We start from the raw sequence: 18,615 nt of genomic DNA, 5'->3' as shown, positions 1-18,615 counted from the left end.
GAGCATTTCAGTTCTGTTCCACCTGCGGCTAAACCCTGCCCTAAAACTTCTAAGATTACAATCTTAGGCAAGAAAGGGAAATACTTTCAGTTATTAATGGTCAAGTCTTTGTGCCATGACTCTAAAATTATGTTTCCACTAAAGGACTTGGGACCCACACTTGTTGAAAAGTGACAAACTCTCCACAAACAATTTTTACCAACAAGCTACCAATTTAGTCAAAGCACAACTAGATGCCTAAAACATTATGTATCATTAGCTCATTTTCTCTTTACACAAGGTAACAATTTGCAGTGTCCTAAAAAGTTATTATTTAAACTGTTACCATATATCTTATTAATAAAATACTGTGCTGCCAATCTTTGGAAGAGTAGGAGTATCAACCTGGGCCACAGATCACTAACATATTAAAACCCAAATACCTCTTACAAACAAAAGTTTGTTCTTAATGTTTGACCTACTTCCCAATTTTTCACTTGTCTTCCCATGTTTTCATCTATGTATTTCTATTCCTATTAAACGGACTGTCATAAAGAAAATGTTCAGAATTTTTTTCCCCCCCAAAAAAATACTCATGTTACATTCACTTAACTTTTGATTGTTAAAACAAACCCCGCAAGGCAATCGAATTACAGAGAAATGGGGGGGGGGGAGTAAGAATTGTTACTGAACTTTCAGGAAGAAAACTGTTTTTTAGTCCAGTCCTAAGAAATGTGACGATTAATTGCGTGACTTCAGGGGAAAAGTTTACTTCTCAAAGTTTGTTTTAAACACATTTCCAAACCCACAGGTATCAAGCGTTTTCTTTTTCCAACCTACACAGCTTACTCCTAAGTGCAGGCAATTATCTGTGTGAGCGAATTCTTCGGGGGGGGGGAGGGAGGGGTAGCACTGCAAAAAGACCATTTCAGTTGGAAATTTCAGTATTATGCTTGGCCTTCAGCGACCCCTACAAGACCTGTCTGGAGTCAGTCTTCACCAGCACTGAGGTCTCCAAGTGCTCAGCTCACTAGGGGGGGACACTTCCCACGGGGGAGCAGAACCGCCACCAAAGCACAGACCCTGGGCCACGTCGGGTGGGGGCCGACTTCGGAGAAAAGTGTGAGCGCCCGGGCGCGCGAGTGGAACAAAACCTGTGGCAAGAAGTCATAAGGAAGTGCTCGCTCCCGCCCGCCCCTCCCACCGGCGGGCACCCGAAACACCCGCGGTTTGACAACGTGCTGGGGGCGGGGGAGGGGGGCTGGCAGCTCCGGGCGCAAAGCACAGAACCGGGAGCCTACAACTACTCCCCACACGGCCCCCTAGCCCCGGGAGCTAGGCCTCGAGGGCCGCTGTCCGCCGCACAAATTCGGGAGCCCGGAAAGAAAAGGGCAGTTGAGCTCGTGGAACCTGAGGAGGGTGCAGCCCGCGCGAAGCGAGGCCCAGCCGTCGGAATTACCGCCACCGCCGCCCTCGGAGTCTCCAGGCCAGGGCCAGGGGGCCACCGACTCTCGCCCCGCGCTCCGCGCTCCGCCCTCCGCCCTCCGCTCCGTGGGAGCCCTGGCCCCGGCCTCTCTTCCTCTTCAGAGCCCGAAGACTCCGCGAGCCGTGGAGAGAGAGAACCCGCCCTCGGCCGTCTCGTCACTTGCCCGTCCTGCCTGCCCCTCACTCCGCGGAGCTCCGGGAAACGCTCCCAATGGCCCCGGGACCACCCCCGGTGTTTCCCCCGCCTGCACCCGCGTTCCGCAGCTGACACCGCCGGCCGGCCCCAGCCCCGGACCCCAGCCCACCTCACCTCGGGCGGCTCCGGCGGCGCTGGACACAGGAAACTCCTGGGTCCCCGACTCCGGCTCTCCTCAACCCCCCTCTTCGGTTAACTCCGCTTGTTTCTCTACAAAATGGCGCCGGAGGTCGCGCGCTCACGTCGCGGCCTTTCCCCTCCCCGTTCTCATTTCATCATTTGCTGCCCGCTCGAGGAGGGATGGCCCCGGCACCAGCCAATGACTGTAGATCACCCGCGGCCCCCACCCAATCACCGCCGGGTGCCCGCGGATTTGAACCAATCACACACGAGTGCTTGCAGAAGTCAAGGAAGAAACCAGGCTGCTGCTAGCAACTACCAATCCGGACTCCTACTTGGCGGGCCTGGGCCAATGGCCTCTCACCGGTCCCTAGGGACTGGATCGGACCTTCGCGCCTGCGCTCGAGCGAGGGCCAATGGGAAGACGCACACAACTTCGATTTGGGGCTTCACGGACTTCCCACCTGCCCTGAGCAACAATAAATAAAGGAGGGGGCCCATCAACCCTCGCCGCTTAGCGCGGGAACTACTCTGAGTTAGAGTGAAGCACCGTTTCTTAACTTTCCTACCTCTTTCGAAGTGTCAAGTCCAGGGGGCTGCGGGGCTTGCCAAGCTTCAACATTCCCCTCCCCGGGTGTCCCCTCGGCGCGGGACCCCAGGCATCAGGAAGCAAGCCAACCTGTAACCAAAGCGGCGATGCTCCGCATCCCGGGGTGTGTGGTGTTGCCCCACGCCCCACGCCCGACTTCATGTCGCAAAAGTAATGCATCTTCTTCCATCACTTACCGCGCCCTCGGGGGAGCGGTGCATGCTGGGAGATGTAGTCTCCGGGGCCCCGCTTCAATCGAGAGGACTTCGAAGTTGTGTCTGCTGAAGAAGGGGTGTGCGACAGGGAGGTGGGACGCTGAAGTTCTCTTTTTTTTGGCTTACGACTTGCGAGTGGTATCAGAAAGGATCCCTAAGCCCTTTGCTCTTAGGAGAAAAGCACAAAAAACCTATCTTTTTTCTATAATTTATTATCTATGGTAGATTGTAGGATTTTCTGGTAATCTGTTGGGGGCGGGGGAGTCCCTGGGAAGACTCTTTTAACATTTGAAAAAACCCTCTCCTCCTCATCACCCTCCCCCCTCATTCTAAGGCGAGGCTCAGAAGCACTACCTTTTGTGCCTAAAAATACCCTTTTTTTTTTTTTTTTTTTAAATCGTGGTAAAAACACAACATAAAATTCACCATTTTCAAGCATACCAGACGTTAGCGTTAACTGTATGCGTATTGGTGTGCAACTGAACTTTTTCGTGGTGTAAAACTAAATCTCGAGCCCAGGCCGGGTAGCTCAATTAGTTAGAGCGTCCTCCAGGTACTCCAGGGTTTCAGATTCAGTCCTGGGCAGGGCCCATAAGGGAATTGGCCAATGAATGCATGAATCAATGGAACAACAAATCGATGTTTCTCTCCCTTCCTCTCTCTCTCTAAGAATCAATCAATAAAAAGCTTAAAAACAACTAAAACTCTATACTTATAAAACAACTCATTTGCTCCTTCCAGTCCCTGACACCCACCATTCTACTTTCTATTTCTAATAGAGTTTGACTACTTCAGATACCTTGGAATCATGCACTATTTGTCTTTTTGTGGCTGGCTTCTGTCACCTAAATATGCTTTTGACACCTGCCTTTCCTTGGTTGGGGGCCAACTTGGCAAAGATTTACTGGGTCTTGTTTTCAAGCAACTGAATAAGACCCAGGAACCCCACCTATAGGGAAGGCAAGGATTGCTTCATTCTTGTTCCTACCCATGTTCCCAGCACTGTGCCTGACACGTGGTAGACATGTGCGCAAATAAATGTTGAAAAGTCAGGAGAAATGGACTTACAACGTTATTATGTTAGTGGTAAAAGTGCCCTTAAACAGACCACGGATGAAGAATAGGCCCATCTATTCACCGCTGCTGTGTGAAATTGCTTAAGCCTCTAGAGAGAGCAGGATTTGGGCCAAGTTTATCAAAACTGAAAATGCACAGACCCACTGACTCAGGAATTCCATGTCTAGGGATTTATTCCACAGGTGAATATTGTAAATTCTTACAGAGATGAATGTATTGAGATATTCACTGATGCATTGTTTATGGGGCTCCAAAAGACTGGAAACAATAGGGAACAGGTTAAATAAATGTATGGTGCTCTCATTGCAGTGGAATGCTATGATGTTTTCTTAAAAGAACAAGGTAAATCTATATGTACCTACATGAAATGATGGCAAGATTTAAAAAGACAGCATAATTGTTTGTGTAGGAGGAAATAACTATACTTACATAAAAGCATATCCTAAAAGCATAAAAAGGTTTGGAAAGACCCACACCCCCCACAACTGACACCAGTGGTTATCCCCGGGGAGGGAAGTGCAATGAGGAAGGGTAAAGGGAACTCTTGTTTTTATCCCATACATTACTGTCCTATTTGCACTTTTTACAAAGAGGATGTATTCATGTTTTGTTTGTGTAATTTAAAATATATATATTTTAAAACAGAGAGAATGTGATACCCATGAAGGTCAGCTATCTAAGGTCGACTCTGTAATTCTACAACTAAGTTCAGGTCTCAAACGTATATCTCCTAAAACAAGATATTTTGAAATAAAGCTGAGTTGCCTTTCCCCACTTCAGCCTGTCTTTGCCAATAAAATGGTTTGCTACTTTATACTGAAGCTGCTCGCAGGGACCCTAGAGCCCATGGCCAACCCCTCCCCAAAAGCTGCACCAACCACACTCCCAGGATTTCACCTCCCTCGGGGCCTTAACCAAATACCTGCAGGATCCCACTGTTGCCTGGAGATCAAAGTCCTTCAACTGTGTGTTAAGAATTCATGGTGGCATGCCCTGGACCAGGTCAGCAGGTTGGAGCTTCCTCCAGTTCATCAAAAGGTTGCAGGTTCAATTCCTGGTCAGGGCACATACGTAGGTCATGAGGGTTTGATCCCCGGGGATCCTCTGGAGGCAACCGATCAATGTTTCTTTCTCACATCTATGTTTCTCTCTCTCTCCCCCTTCCTCTCTCTAAAATCAATTAAAAACATATTCTCTGGGGACTATTAAAAAATGAGAGAATTCATGGTGGCTTGTATCCTTGCTAGAAATCAGAGAGACTGATTACAAACTGGAAGGGGTATGGAGATCACCTGGTGAACTTTTATCATTTTACTGAATGACATCGTTGGAAATCATGCCCAAACTATTTCACTAGAGACCTTTACAAAGGATTCACTGAATCACCTTTTAACTCAGCAGTCACATGCCCTGTTTTTCAAACGTGTTTAGAAACAGGGTATTTCAGCCAGCTGTTAATGACTCACCTGGCCTCTGTCCTTCCAGTCCTCCCCCAACCCCACAATTAATTTGTGTATCCAAGATTCTGAAAGAACTCAATAAACTCTTTTAAGTGTTTCCCAAAACAGCCTAGAGAGGGAAATGCAAGTGCTAGGAAACAAAAGTCTTAGTGAATCGGGTTGGAGGCAAAAATACCTACAAGAGAAAGAACTTGGAGACTTTGAGATCTGTGCAAATTATGTTATAAAATGTTTGGAGGTGCTGGGGAGAAGGGTGAGCAGAAATGCAAGACCTTATTACTCCATGTTCCTGTTTTTCAGTCTCATTTTTCAGATCAGTCAGTAACCACAATTTACAATAGTTTTGACTGTCATACAATTCTCTGTCCTAGCCAAAGCCACTCACTGACAGCCTGACTCTAAATTCCGGTCTCCTTCTAGCCCGTTCCCCCTGATAAACCTGACTCCCTGGGCACCTAGGCTTTGGTGTGACTTTGGCGGCTGGCTCTAGGCTGAGGAGAGGGTGTCTAGGCATGCACACAGCAAAACCCTACTGAGAAATTCCAAAACCCAAGTCCTAACCTGGGCTGTGCCCCTAACTTTCTGTATAACCTTGGGAAAGTCATTTCCCCTCCCTGAACCCCTTTCCCCTCTTCGGCATTTTGAGGATATTGGACAAGCATTACATGGCTCCCTGATTGTGGGCTGTGTCCTTCTAGGAAGTCAAGGACTTACTGTGGGGTCCTGGGATTCTTCTGTGCACATAGTTTTTTTAAAATCAACCAGTATAGTCTAAAAGGACAACTTTACGTGCTTTATCTCATCCACAACTCAGGACCCTGTGACCTAGGGACTGAGTTACATACCCAGTTTTACAGATCATAAAACTGAGGCTTAGAGAGGTTGAGTCACTTGCAATAGGTCACATACCTAGTTAATGGCAGAGCAAGCCTTGGAACCCAAGCTGTCTGACTTCAGAGCTCAGGTTCTCAACCGCCACACTCTGAGCTGTGCTTTGGAAAGCCCCCTGCTTAGGTGGCCTCCCTGCTGTAATGTTCAATGGCCCATTAATAACCAGATAGTTTCTGAACCAAGAAATGTGGTGCCCAGCAGGAGAAGTTGTGAGAGACTAACCAGGAAGCTCCTACAGGAGCCCAGGAGAGGTGGTGACCCTGAGAACAGAGGGACATATGACCCAGAGATATGGGATGTAAACGTGTAGGGCTTTGGCAACTGATGGAGAATGAAATGTGAGGGAGAGAAAGTAGATTGTCTGCCTCTGGGAGACGGGAGCAGCAGGTTTGTGGGCAGAGATGGTGAGATCAGCTTTCAGTTGAAGATGCCTGTGGTTCACCCAAATGGAGAAGTCCAGTGGCCCCCGCAGGCCAAAGCTCCACTGATGGAGAATGGAGTCGCTGTCAAGCAGATCATCCCCGGGGAGCCTTCAAAGCAGAAGCCAGGGGCCCTGAGAGAAGCTGTGCTAAGCTCCTAGTTAAGGAAAGAAGAGCCTCAAGCTCTCTGGGAACAGCCCAGCCTGAGGACTGTTGGAGGCTAAGGCTCAGAGGCCGAGATGACTGAGGGCCTGAGTGTTTTTGAGCAGTTGAGCAAAGGAAGGACTGACAAGGCCTTGGGCTGTGTGCTAGAGCTGTGTGACCTTGGAGAGAGCCGGTTCCGAGGAGTGAGAGAGCAGAAGCCAGGCTGGAGTGGGCTTTGCAGTTTAGAGAGGGAGGCTGTAGCTGGCGGGGAGGGAGGGCTCTTTTTTTTTTTTTTTTTTTAGGCGCGAGATTGGATCACATTTAAATGCTAATAAAGTTCTTTTGGAAAGACGTTATCTCCGCTCCCGGTGATGTGATCTGGGTGGAGCTTAGCTTTAGATAGCTGGAGGGACAAAGTCTCTTTCTTTGTTTTCCTAAAGAAATTCTTGGGCTTTGATCTTCTGTCCAGCCCTCCTCCTGCTCTAGACTGTTCTACTCTGAGGCAGAATCTATGCAGTGCCAGCCCCCTGTGGAGGGGCACTGGGACCCACTCTTCCCCAGGCTGCAGACTTCTGGAGGAGGGAAAGGCTGCTGTCCTGCACCCCCGCCCAGGCCTCCTCGGAGCTCTCCCTCCCCCCAGGGGTACCATGTGCTCACTGGCTGCTGCGGGGCCTCCGCAAACCTCTGCCTCCCAGGAAGCTGCAGGCCAGGTCGGTGTCCCGCTGTGGACAAGGGCACAGAGGTCGCTCGGCAGCACTTCCCAGTAGAGAGGGGCCCTGGTACTGAGAACTAACCTGGGACCTGCAGGGAGAAGCAGCTGAGGATGTCCAGGCAGGCCCAGTCTATTCTGAGACACTGGGATCTGGAATTCCTAAGGTCCCTTTTCAACCCTGCCTTCCAACCAGCAAAAAGTTGCTCCTAGACATGAGCCTACCCACTCTTCCAGGATCACAGCTTTCCCACACCCACTTGCTGGACCCAGGGACCTTCACCTCCATCCCCTCTGCTTCAGATAGCAACAGATGCCACTCTCTCACCCATTTCTTCGTTCAACAAATATTTGAGGCCCTGGCTGGGTAGCTCACTTGGTTAGAGCATTTTCCCGATACACCAAGGTTGTGGGTTTGATCTTCGGTCAGGGCACATACAAGAAGCAACCAATGAATGCATAAATAAGTGGAACAAGTTGATGTCTCTCTCTCCCTCTCAAAATTGATCTTGCATTTAAGTGGGGGAGAAATCTGCATTAATAAATAAATAACGCTAGGTAGTAAAGGTGCTATGAAAAGTAATGAAGCAGCCCGGCCTGTGTGGCTCAGCAGTTGAGCATTGACCTAAGATCCAGGAGATCACGGTTCATTCCTGGTCAGGGCACATGCCTAGGTTGTGGGCTGGATCCCCAGTCAGGGGCATGCAGGAGGCAGCTGATCAATAACTCTCTCATTATTGATGTTTTTCTCTCTCTCTCTCTCTCTCCCTCTCCCCTCCTCTCTCTGAAATCAATAAAGATATATTTAAAAAAAAAAAAGTAATGAAGCAGAAAAAGCTGCTGGAGTGACAAAGATGTGGGAGGGTTGGGGAGGTAGGCAGCTACTTTTGTTGGGGGAGACCTCTCTGATAGAGAATCTGAGCAGAGACCTAAATGAAGGGAGGGAGCCAGGCAGATATCTGGTGGCAGAGGGTTCCAGGCAGGGGACTAGAATATGCAAAGGCCCTGAGGCTGAAGCCTGGGGAGTCTGCAGGTGAGGCTGAAGCAGAGCCATGGTAAAGGAGGACAGTGGTAGAACATGAGGTCCGAAGAGCCAGAATTATGGGGCCCAGTGGGCCATGGTGAGGACTGTGGCTTTCATCCTAGTAAGAGCAGCCATAGGGGATTTTGAGCTGAGGATGATATGAGCTGGCCTAGTTTTTTGAAAGGTTGCTGCAAGGAGAGACTATAGGAGAGTGAGGGTGCCAGGAGGAATCTCCAAATTAGAAGGATGTTGTAATAGTCCAGACGAGAGATGACGGTGGGCTGGACTAGTTGCAAAGGTGGAGAGAAGCATTACCTATCCATAATGATGTTAAAGCACAAAAATTCAGTACAGTAAACTGGAAGATCCAATTGGCTTTCTTGAGCAATTCATGAATCAGGCAGCATTTCATCCTGCAAGTAGAGAGGAGCCCTGGAGAAGCTGTAGCAAGAACAGTATGTGAGGCTTTTACCTGCAGAAACCAAGAGGGACCAGAAAGCTATTAGCAAAAGGAAAGAAAGGGTTGCCCTGGCAGGTGTGGCTCAGCTGGTTGAGTTTCCTCTCGTGCACCAAGAGGTCACTGGTTTGATTCCCTGTCAGGGCACAAGCCTGGGTTGTGGGCTCGATTCCCAGTAGGGGGTGTGCAGGAGACATCTGATCAGTGTTTCTCTCTCTTTCTCCCTCTCCCTTCCTCTGTCTCTAAAATCAATTAAAAAAATTTTTTTTAAAGAAAGGATTGTTTCAGGCAAGGTTACCTTCCCTTATGGGAAGGCATGGTCATATCACACAGATTGCCTCCGTTTCCTGGGGCGAGGGGCAGGGATGGAGAGGACCCATTGACGGGTTACCTCATCTGCACTGACCAGAAAACTCCAGACTAAGCAATTAAGAGCACATTCCTGGAGAAGCTAGAAACTGCAATTAGGTCAGGTATTAAGTCTTGGTTTTGTGTCACCACGGGCTTTAGCGTAAGTTACTCCATTTTGGGCCTGTGTTTTTCTCTTTTTAAACAATAATTATTTCCAAAAGACAGGGCACAACCTTCACCATCTCACACCCTAGACTGATCGGGTATGTTCAGAATGGTATGGCCATAGACCTCAATAAATGTAATTAAAGAAAAAAAGCTATTCAAGCTAATAAGCAAGCAAAAAAATCATACAGTGCTCCAGTTTGCACAAAGCACTTTTGTAATGAAATCAGAGCCAATTTGGAGCCCTACACTAACTCCCAGTCATTTGCATTCAGATATGCACACCCACTTGGGAGGAAGAGACAGGGGTGGTGTGACAGCAAATACTGCTGGAGGAATTGAGGACAGTCCTATCTCATGAGACAGAGTGAATGCTATCTCTGATCTGGATCAGGACCTATCTGCCTAATGTTTTGCCAAGGGCTTTGCAGGTTTCTTTTTGATTAGGGCAGGGTAGGGATGGGGTTGAGAGGCGCTATGAGATACTGTGCGGCCCAGGGGAGGAACCCTGCCCTTGGACACAAAAAACCTGAATTCTAGTCCACACTCTGCCTCTTGTTGGCTGGAAGACCTTGGAGTAAGTTTGTTTTCTGCAAGATGGGGATACTAGTGCCTATTCTGAACAACAATAAAATTAAATCTGGACTATACCAATTAGAATTTTTAATGAGGACAATATATTGCATTTGTAATATAAAAAGTAAAAAAAAGTGTTCTTTTAATTTATTTTTAATTTTTTTTCTTGTTTTATTGAGATATTATTGATATAGAGCACTGTCTTAGTTTAAGGTGTAATTATTTGATATATGTATATATTGCAAAAAGATTACCACAGTAAGTTTAGTAAATGCGCATCATCTCACATAGTTACAATTTTTTTAAATTTATATTTATTGATTTTAGAGAGAGAGAAATATCGATTTGTTGTTCCACTTATTTATGCATTTATTGGTTGATTCCTGTAAGTGCCCTGACCAGGGATTGAACCCTCAACCTTGGCCTATCAGGACAATGCTCTAACCAGTAGAGCTACCCGGCCAGGACCTACAATGTTTTGTGTGTGATGAGAACTTTTAAGATCAACTCTCCGAGCAACTTTTAAATATACAATACAGTATTGTTAACTATAGTCATCATACTGTACCTTACATCCCTAGGATTTACTCATCTTATAACTGGAAGTTTGTACCTTTTGACCACTTTTACCTATTTCCCCCCAAAAGAAGATTTTTATTTTATTTCTAACAACAACATGGGCTCCATGAATCTGACTGCCTCACAGGGTTGCTGTAAACTGACTTGGGAGCGTATGTGTGTTGTGTGCGCTGTGTGTGTGTGTGTGTGTGTGTGTGTGTGTGTGTGTGTGTGTGTGTGGACAGCACTGTGCACAGGGGCTCTGAGCCCCTTGTTTTCCTTTCTCTCCTGCCAGCTGAGGAGGAGAGAGGTACCTTCCTTCCAACCCCCTGAGGAGAGGGGTGACTCACCTCATTGCAGTGAAGCCATTGCCCCGTGTGTTGCCGAAGAAGTTGCTGGTGCCCTCGGAGCAGCTGTAGGTGTTGATAGGAGCTCAGAGGCTGTGGGCAGAGAGCTGGAGAGTCAGGCAGTGAGGGTGTGGGCCCCACAGGCTCACCTCCATTCCCATGGCAGTCACCCCATTTCCTGCCGTATTAGTTACCCCTGATCAAGCTAAACTGGCCTGCCTGGTGGCTTCACCTGCTTCTGGCCTGAGGATGGCAGAGAGCCACCTGCCTCAGAAATACATGTGCCAAAGACTAAGAGTCAGGACTTATTCATTGCCAAGGAGGCCGTGGTAGTAACCAAAGTTGACCAGAGTATCATCTTTCAGTAGCTCATTCCCTTTCTCACTCCAAAGCCCTGAAACCAGGCCTGAGTGCTGAGAAGCCCCCTCCTGCTGGTAACAGTGGTAAGGGCTAATCGGCTAATGGCGATGGAGCGCTCACCGTGCCAGACCCTCTCTGAGCCCTTGACACTCACCGTCTCCTTTATCACCCTAGACCTGTGAAGCAGGTACCATTGTGTACATTCCCATTTTACAGATGAGGAAACAGAGGCACAGAGAGGTTAAAGAGTTTCCTCAAAGCCACGCAGCCAGTCAGTGGCAGAGACAGAATTCAAACCCAGGTTGGTGCCTCACGGGGGCCTAACCTCCAGGCCACTTGGCATGCTGCCTCCCGCAGGATTAACACAAAACCACACTCAGAATCTCAGAGCAGTCGCCCCTTTTCAGATTAGCTTTACCTACAGACAGGGCAACAAGGTAGGGGCGATAAGCACCAAGGTCAGAGATTAAGCTCTACCCTCCAAATACATTCCAACTGTTTCCACCGATCTCCAGCTCCAACGCTCTCATTCTAGTCCATGCGTCACCATCATCTCTGCCTGGACCTCCTCGAGGGGCCCTACTGATCTCCCTCCTTCTACACTGCCCCACCCCCACGCCCCATTCTCCTGCTAAAACCCCTCCAATGGCTTCCTGTAGGATCCTATAGAATCCTTACCAGGCCTTACAAGGCCCCCATGGTCCTGCTCATCTCCCCACCTTCTCTCGGTCACATCCCCTGCTCACTGCGCCCCAGCCACGGCCTCCTGGCCTTCTTTCCACCTGGATTATTCTGCCTCAGGCTTGTCTCCTTGTAGGGTCTGATCTCCGCAACTGGCTCAGGAATGATGTCATGAGAGCTGACACTGGTGCTCCCGCATGCTAGCCATTGGTATGTGTTCACTTACGCCATCCTTTCCACGGCCTATGGGGCAGGTCCTATGATGTAGCATCCTGTGTGACAGATGAGGAAACTGAGGCACTGGACATTTAAAAGAACTTGGGCAAGATCACATAGCTGGGAAATGGGAGACCTGGGATTTGAACCTGCAGTCTGACTCTTAACCACTACTCTGTACAGCTTGCTCAGTCTACAGAAGGCAGGCATTATTAGTCTTTATTTCTTGAGGGGTTCTTTGAGTAAACCAGGGGCCAGAAACCTAATGCCTGTGGGAACCAAGCAGGGGATTTGTTTTTTTGGTTTGTTTTTTTTTAAAAATATGTCTTTATTGATTTCAGAGAGAGGAAGGGAGAGGGAGAGAGAGAGAGAAACACCAATGATGAGAGAGTCATTGATCAGCTGCCTCCTGCACACCTCCCACTGGGGATGGAGCCCACAGCCCGGGCATGAACCCTGACCGGGAATCGAACTTTGATCTCCTGGATCCTAGGTCGATGCTCGACCACTGAGCTATGCCGGCCGGGCCTAGCAGAGAATTTGAATGGGAACAAGAAGCAGCCAGGGGTGTCAGATGACAGTGGTGGAGACAGTGGGAAACTGGAGAGCCCATGGCCTTCTACAGCCACCTACCCTTGCTGCTCCTCAGCTCCAGAAGGGTGTTGCTAGGAGGAAATGTGGGCTCAGAGGTGACTTTTCAACAGATGCCACAAATCTGACTTTTTAAGGGAAATCTAGTTGTGTAAATGGTGGCAACTATGGGCCGAATGGCTGCAGCACACAGGCCTACAGCCATTGGCCGGAATCAAACCTGGGACCCTTCCGTCCAAAGGCCGATGCTCTAACCACTGAGCAAAACCAGCTAGGGTGACTTCTATTGACCTTCCTTCCTTCCTTCCTTCCTTCCTTCCTTCCTTCCTTCCTTCCTTCCTTCCTTCCTTCCTTCCTTCCTTCCTTCCTTCCTTCCTTTCTTCCTCTCTTTCTCTCTTTCTCTCTTTCTTCTTTCTTTCAACAATGCTTATTTTATTATTTCTTTTAATGCTCACCCAAAACATTTTTTCCATTCTTTTTCAGAGAGAGTGGAAGGGGGACAGAGAGAGAAGAGAGAGAATCATTGATATGAGAGAGACACATCGATTGGTTGCTTCCCACAGGTGCCCCAACCAGGACTGGGGATCATCGAGCCTGCAAGAAAGGTACATGTCCTTGGCCAAAATCGAACCTGGGACCCTTCAGCCCGTGGGCTGACACTCTAGCCACTGACCCAAACTGGCTAGAGTGACTCTTACTGTCCTAATTAAACTCAGTGAAGTTAGGTTTCAGCTCCTGGCAGGCAGGATCCTTGCAGGCTGGGAGGAGCCTGCGTGTCTTGGAAGCCAAGCTCAAGCATAAGCTCCCTTTAAAATGACTTTTTTTTTTTTTTTTTAAAGGAAGGGGGACAAGATTTTTAAAAGGAAGAAAAAAAAAAACCAAACAGAATCAAAACCTGACCACTCACCAGTGCACCTTGACAACATGCTCTTGGTAGAGTGGCTGGTCCGGGCCAACACCCCTGCTGCGCACACACCCAGGCCCTCGCTGAGAGCTTTCCAACACTGAGCTTACTTCATCCACCCAGCAAACCTGTCTGATGCTATTTTTGTTACCACTTAACAGATGTAGAAATTCAGGCTCAGGGAGCTAAAGGGCCTTTCCTGGGATTTCTTGTGCAATGCTTTTAGAGTTCACTGATCAAAGGAGATAATGCATGGGAAGTGTGGAACACAGTGCTGAGTGCAGAGTGAATGCTCCGTAAGGGTTAGGTATGTAACATCCCACCAGCTGGAAGTGGTAAAAGCAGAATTCAAACTCAGACCTATCCATTTCCAACCCATGCTCTATTCCTATTATCAATCCTGTGTCTCCTGGTGGCTGAGCCCTGTTCAGTTAAACATCGATTGATTTAAACTCTGCGACCTAGAACTCACTATTAGGTCGATTTTTTCCCCCCCTCCGCTTTTGACACAGAATAATAAATAAAAAAAGCAAATCCAAGGGAAACAAACTAGGATTCAGAATTTAGTCTCTGAAGGCCACTTCTCTGGAATATTCTCTGGTTAGTCCCTACTCTTGCTAACTGTCTGCTAACTCTCTGGCCACAAGCCTAGAAAGGGAGTGACACACTTGAGATGCTTAGAAACGACTTGTGGAGGAATGGAGGAAAGAGCTTCTGCCAGGCCTCAAGTCAGCAAGGGAAGGCTGTTATCTTTATGACATATTCTTTGCTAAAGAAGGAAGGATTCCTAATACATTTTAGAATTTAAAATTTTATTTAAATTATTTTTCTTAATCTTTATTTTTTAAATATATCTTTATTGATTTTAGAGAGAGGAAGGGAGGGGGGGAGAGAGAGAAACATCAATGATGAGAGACAGTCATTGATCGGCTGCCTCCTGCACGCCCCCGACTGGGGATCGAGCCTGCAACCCAGGCACGTGCCCTGACCGGGAATCGAACTGTGGTCTCCTAGGTCCTAGGTTGATGCTCAACTGCTGAGCCATGCCCGGCCGGGCAGAATTTAAAATTTTAAACATCAAAGGATTAACTCGTGTTAATCAGGAATTCAGTTAAGCAGAACGGTTGGCCACTGGTTCTGGTCACTTGGAGTCCAGCTGCCATGGCACAGTATCCAGAAGCCCCTCTTTTGCTAAAATGCTGGGTGTCCAGGGACCTGGCTCAAGGGACAACACAGTCAGCTCCTCCGTTGACCAGACGAGCAGGGAGGATGCTGGTGTCCGTGAATGCCTCAAGTTCACGGTGAAGCTGGGAGGCTACGGCTACCTCCCCTCACTCCCTACACAGCCCTGGCAGTTGCTCCTGGCTGGTCCCATTCCCTTTGCCGGCCTGAGCTTCTGGGCAGAGGCTGGCAGGACAGCTGGCACCTGCTCCCTCACGGGCATTTCAGAGCCCCAGGGCAGATGCTAGGGAGGCATGGGAAGCGTGGGGATTGGTTGATATGGTTCAAGGTTAATGGCAGGGCTCCAAACCCCAGATGTCCCCAGGGCCAAGCAGGGGACACACATGAGAGGCGCTGCCTGGTGGGTACGGTAGTGACCTGGAACACAGGGCTCTAGCTGGGGCTTTCCAAACAGGACTGAGGACCACTGCTACCAGAGAGTTCAGTTTTGCAGATTTTTGTGTAACAGCTCTTAATTTTAAAATTCCTCTTCTCGCTCGGCCGGGCGTGGCTCAGTGGTTGAGCATCAACCTAGGATCCAGGAGATCGGGGTTCGATTCCCGGTCAGGGCACATGCCCAGGTTGCGGGTTCGATCCCCAGTCGGGGGCCTGCAGGAAGCCGCTGATCAATGACTCTCTCATCATTGATGTTTCTCTCTCTCTCTCCCTCTCCCTTCCTCTCTCTGAAATCAATAAAGAACATATTAAAAAAAAATAAAAAAATATAAAATTCCTCCTCTCCCTGTTCCTCCCTCCCTCCCTCCCTCTCTCTCTCTTTCTTTCATATTCCTTCTTCCTTCTTGTAGGGTCACACAAGGATATAGCCCAATTCCCCCTCCCAGTCAGTGGAAAGGTGTCTGCCCGGCCAGTGGCCACAAGGAGCAGAGCAGCTCAGACCCAAAAGATTCCCACGTCCTTGACGGCTAACGAGCCTCTTGCCAGGCTCTCCGTTTGGCCTTGGTCTGCGCTCAGGCCTTTCCCAGCTTGGCTCCCTCCCTCTCCTTCTCCGCTGAGCAGGATAAGCCCCTCCCGGCCCCTGGCAGAGTGGAAACTCCCTGCCCTGCCACCAGGGGGTCTTCCCCAGACGTCAGTGATAAAGGCTCTGTCTTCCCCTCTGGTTCCCTGCGTGTTTTTTTCCCACTAGCCAAGGACAGCGTGGGGCTTCCTGGGCTGGAGCTCCTGCAGTGCACTCCTCGCCTCTTCCTTCCATTTGAAGTACCTCGGGGTAGGGGACTGCCGGGTCGCTCAGGTGGTTGGAGCTGCTTCTCCACCACCAGGGTTTCGGGTTCGATCCCCGGTCAGGGCACATACAGTGATCAACGGATGAACGCATGGGTAAGTGGAACAGCAAATCACTCTCTCTCTCTCTCTCTCAAATCAATAAAAAGAACAAACCCAACGAAATAAGTAAAGAAATAAATAAAAATACAGGGTGGGGCAAAAGTAGGTTGATAATTTGCTAGAATAATAGCTCACAGAACTCAGGGGAACATTTGTTTGCTGGTTTGTTACAAAGCGTATAATAAAGGCTACAAATGAACAGCCAGGTAAAGAGGTACGGAGAGCGAGGTACAGAAGGGCCCCGAGGGCAGCAGCTTCTGTCCCCCCCCCCCCCCCCCCGTGCAGTTGGGGTGCATCACCTTCCCAGTACACGGGTGTGTCTGTCAACCCAGAAGCTCTCCCAACCATGTACTTTTAGGATTTTGACGGCAGCTTTATCACGTACGCGTGATCAATGATTAACTCGATCTCTAGTCCCTCCCCCCGCCCAGAGGATGGAGGGTGGGTCTGAAAATCCCGGGCCTCTCACCCTGGATGACCAGCCTCCACCCAGGAGTCCACCAGGGGTTGCTCATTAGAACAAAAGACGCTCTTACCACTTAGGAAATTACAAGGGTTTTAGGAGCTCTGTGCCAGGAATTGCAGGCAGAATGCAATATGTATATTTTCTATTATTTCACAAGTTCTATTGCTATCAGGGAATGGGGGAGGGGCCAGGAAGTCTCTGCTCCAACAAATATTGTAATATATGGATAAGGGAACCAAGACCCAAATACTGCAACTGCCTAAGGCCTCATAATAAGCAGAAAAGCTAGGATTCAGACATGGCCTATAGCAGACATTCAATTTTTACCTCCCTTATTTAATAATAATTTTAAGTTTTAAAAATCAAACTACTCATGCTTGTAGTTTTAAAAAGCCAGGGGTACTAAAAAGCTTATATCAAACGCCAGCAGTCCTTTGTCTCAACTCTGCCCATCTCTAGCCCTGGTCCCCACATCCATCTCTTTTAAGCTGTTTCTTTTGGCATTTATCTCAGCATTTTAAACTAAAGTGCCCATAATGCTATTTCTTGATTTAAAAATTAAAAGTTATTGACTGCCTTCGTTTGTTGGCTTAGTTGGTTGGGGCATCATCCTGTACAGCAGAAAGTGGTGTGGTTTCGTTTCAATTCTCGGTCAGGGCACATGCCCGAGTTGCGGGTTCAGTCCCCAGTAGGGGTGTGGGTGGGAGGCAACCGATCAATATTTCCCTCTCTCTCTCTCCCTCTCTCTCTTTCTCCATCCCCTTCCTCCCTCCTTCTCTCTGAGATCATTTTTTTCCCTTTTTTACTGAGATCAATTTAAAAAATAAAATAAATTTAAAAAGCGAAGATACCATTTCTTTATTTATTTAGTAGAAAAGAAAGCAAGAAGGTGTTTTTTTTTCCTCCTGACTTCTTTTGTTTTTTTTCTTTCTCTTTGATTTTTAAAAAATTTTTGAAATGACTAGGAGTGTGTGTGTGTGTGTGTGTGTATACATATATACACACACACACACATATATATATATATACATTTATCCTGCTTGGTTTTCTATGAACTTCCTGGACATTAATTTTGGGGAAATTCCCAGTCATTATCATTTCAAATATATTTTCTGTTTCTTTTTCTCTTCTCCTTCTGGTATTCCCATTATGCATATGTTACTCTTTTAGTAGTTGTCTCACAGTTCTTGGACTTTCTTTTTTGTTCTTTTTTTTTTTTGCTTTCCAGTGTTTGTCGAGTTATCCTGAAGCTCAGATTCTTTCCTTAGCTGTATCCAGGGCTGTCGAAGGCATTTTTTCATCTCTCTAACAGTGTTTTTCTCTTAGAATTTCCACCTCCCTGGTTACATTGCCCACCTGTTTTCACACGCTGCCTACTTTATCCACTAGAGAGCCCTTAGCATACTAGTCACAGTTGTTTTCAATTCCTGGTCTGACAATTCCAACATCCCTGCCATAAGTCTAGCTCTGATGTTTGCTCTGCCTCTTTAAACTGTTTTATTAATTAATTACTTAATTAATTAATTAACTTTTCCTTTTAGTATGCCTTGTGAATTTTTTCTTTATTTTCTTTTTCCCAATTCTTTTTTCCTTGATGGCTGGACAAAATGTACTGGGTGAAAGGAACGGCTGGGCCTTCGGTCAGGTGGTGGCCAGGCGTAGGGGGCGGGTGAGTGATCAGATCGGCCTTTCAGGGAGCCTGCGTGCTTCTGCGCTGTGAACTTCCCAGAGGCTTCTCGGTTCCCCCTCCAGTCCCATCAGGTGGCTGGTGAGAGTGGGCTGGAGCTGTGCACCTCCTTTCCTCCGCCTGGAGGACTAGAGCTGGCTGGGGTTGGGTATTTCCCTTCCTGGAGGAGGCCAGTTAGGCTCTGACAAAACCCCAGCTGGTTAGGCTCTGGTTAAAATTTTGAGTTTCTCCTGAGGGCAGATCCTATTAAGAACAGCAGGCTCTGGCTCTTTTCAAAGTAGTTCCTTCTATCTGCCCTGCCTGAAGCATGAAGGGGATTATTCTGTTTATTGTGAGGGCCTGATTGAGCTCCAGGAGGTGAAATGCACAAAAGTGTGGCCGTTTCC

General features: G+C 48.1%; 1 protein-coding gene across 5 annotated transcripts in view; it reads right to left on the bottom strand.

Annotated features, from left to right (window-relative positions):
• CNOT1 (CCR4-NOT transcription complex subunit 1) overlaps nucleotides 1-2,439 on the bottom strand; it is a 66,066-nt gene extending 63,627 nt beyond the window's left edge. For 4 of the 5 annotated variants that reach the window (XM_016206585.2, XM_087826616.1, XM_016206587.2 and 1 more), the window contains exon 1: nucleotides 2,350-2,439. The gene's annotated coding sequence lies outside the window, so the exon portion shown is untranslated. Of the gene's footprint in view, nucleotides 1-1,774; nucleotides 1,850-2,349 lie in introns of those variants that run through there. The other variant, XM_016206586.2, reaches the window with a different exon arrangement.
• Between the last annotated feature and the right edge of the window lie 16,176 nt (nucleotides 2,440-18,615).

The sequence above is a fragment of the Miniopterus natalensis genome, chromosome 18, assembly GCF_054644295.1.
Source record: "Miniopterus natalensis isolate mMinNat1 chromosome 18, mMinNat1.hap1, whole genome shotgun sequence".
Classification (NCBI taxonomy): domain Eukaryota; kingdom Metazoa; phylum Chordata; class Mammalia; order Chiroptera; family Miniopteridae; genus Miniopterus; species Miniopterus natalensis.
The sequence above is the reverse complement of the archived record's forward strand: the minus strand, read 5'-3'. Positions and strand labels throughout refer to the sequence as shown.